Raw genomic sequence first — 2,830 nt, 5'->3', positions numbered from 1 at the left:
GATAGGACACTGTGTGTTAGTACATGACACTGGTGATAGGTCTCTTTGTGTTAGTATATGACACTAGTGATAGATAGGTCACTGTGTGTTAGTACATGACACTAGTGATAGGACTCTGAGTGTTAGTACATGACACAAGTGATAGGACTCTGAGTGTTAGTACATGACACTAGTGATAGATAGGTCACTGTGTGTTAGTACATGGCACTAGTGATAGGTCACTGTGTGTTAGTACATGACACTAGTGATAGATCACTGTGTGTTAGTACATGACACTAGTGATAGGTCACTGTGTGTTAGTACATGACACTAGTGATATATAGGTCACTGTGTTAGTACATGACACTAGTGATAGATAGGTCACTGTGTGTTAGTACATGACACTAGTGATAGATAGGTCACTGTGTGTTAGTGCATGACACTAGTGATAGATAGGTCACTGTGTGTTAGTACATGACACAAGTGATTGGTCTCTGTGTGTTAGTATATGACACTAGTGATAGATAGGTCACTGTGTGTTAGCACATGACACTAGTGATAGGTCTCTGTGTGTTAGTACATGACACTAGTTATAGATAGGTCACTGTGTGTTAGTACATGACACTAGTGATAGGTCACAGTGTGTTAGTACATGACACTAGTGATAGGTCACTGTGTGTTAGTACATGACACTAGTGATAGATCACTGTGTGTTAGTACATGACACTAGTGATAGATCACTGTGTGTTAGTACATGACACTAGTGATAGGTCACTGTGTGTTAGTACATGACACTAGTGATAGATAGGTCACTGTGTGTTAGTACATGACACTAGTGATAGATAGGTCACTGTGTGATAGTACATGACACTAGTGATAGGTCACTGTGTGATAGTACATGACACTAGTGATAGATAGGTCACTGTGTGTTAGTACATGACACTAGTGATAGGTCACTGTGTGTTAGTACATGACACTAGTGATAGATAGGTCACTGTGTGTTAGTACATGACACTAGTGATAGGGCACTGTGTGTTATTACATGACACTAGTGATAGATAGGTCGTTGTGTGTTATTACATGACACTAGTGATAGATAGGTCACTGTGTGTTAGTACATGACACTAGTGATAGGGCACTGTGTGTTATTACATGACACTAGTGATAGATAGGTCGTTGTGTGTTATTACATGACACTAGTGATAGATAGGTCACTGTGTGTTAGTACATGACACTAGTGATAAATAGGTCACTGTGTGTTAGTACATGGCACTAGTGATAGGTCACTGTGTGTTAGTACATGACACTAGTGATAGGTCACTGTGTGGTAGTACATGACACTAGTGATAGGTCACTGTGTGTTAGTACATGACATTAGTGATAAATAGGTTACTGTGTGTTAGTACATGACACTAGTGATAAATAGGTCACTGTGTGTTAGTACATGACACTAGTGATAGGTCACTGTGTGTTAGTACATGACACTAGTGATAGGTCACTGTGTGTTAGTACATGACACTAGTGATAGGTCTCTGTGTGTTAGTACATGACACTAGTGATAGGTCACTGTTTGTTAGTACATGACATTAGTGATAGATCACTGTGTGTTAGTATATGACACTAGTGATAGGTCACTGTGTGTTAGTACATGACGCTAGTGATAGGTCTCTGTGTGTTAGTACATGACACTAGTGATAGGTCACTGTGTGTTAGTACATGACACTAGTGATAGATCACTGTGTGTTAGTACATGACACTAGTGATAGATAGGTCTCTGTGTGTTAGTACATGACACTAGTGATAGGTCACTGTGTGTTAGTAAATGACACTAGTGATAGATAGGTCACTGTGTGTTAGTACATGACACTAGTGATAGATAGGTCACTGTGTGTTAGTACATGACACTAGTGATAGGTCACTGTGTGTTAGTACATGACACTAGTGATAGATAGGTCACTGTGTGTTAATATATGACACTAGTGATAGGTCTCTGTGTGTTAGTACATACCACTAGTGATAGGTCTCTGTGTGTTAATATATGACACTAGTGATAGATCACTTTGTGTTAGTATATGACACTAGTGATAGGTCTCTGTGTGTTAGTGCATGACACTAGTGATAGATAGGTCTCTGTGTGTTAGTACATGACACTAGTGATAGATCACTGTGTGTCAGTACATGACACTAGTGATAGATATGTCTCTGTGTGTTAGTACATGACACTAGTGATAGATATGTCTCTGTGTGTTAGTACATGACACTAGTGATAGGTCACTGTGTGTTAGTACATGACACTAGTGATAGATAGGTCACTGTGTGTTAGTACATGACACTAGTGATAGATAGGTCTCTGTGTGTTAGTACATGACACTAGTGATAGATAGGTCTCTGTGTGTTAGTACATGACACTAGTGATAGGTCTCTGTGTGTTAGTACATGACACTAGTGATAGATAGGTCACTGTGTGTTAGTACATGACACTAGTGATAAATAGGTCTCTGTGTGTTAGTACATGACACTAGTGGTAGGTCTCTGTGTGTTAGTACATGACACTAGTGATAGGTCACTGTGTTAGTACATGACACTAGTGATAGGTCACTGTGTGTTAGTACATGACACTAGTGATAGGTCACTGTGTGTTAGTACATGACACTAGTGATAGGTCACTGTGTGTTAGTACATGACACTAGTGATAGGTCTCTGTGTGTTAGTACATGACACTAGTGATAGGTCACTGTGTTAGTACATGACACTAGTGATAGGTCACTGTGTGTGTTAGTACATGACACTAGTGATAGGTCACTGTGTGTTAGTACATGACACTAGTGATAGGTCACTGTGTGTTAGTACA

The sequence above is a fragment of the Cherax quadricarinatus genome, chromosome 20, assembly GCF_038502225.1.
Source record: "Cherax quadricarinatus isolate ZL_2023a chromosome 20, ASM3850222v1, whole genome shotgun sequence".
NCBI classification, from domain to species: domain Eukaryota; kingdom Metazoa; phylum Arthropoda; class Malacostraca; order Decapoda; family Parastacidae; genus Cherax; species Cherax quadricarinatus.
Note: the sequence above shows the minus strand (reverse complement) of the source record.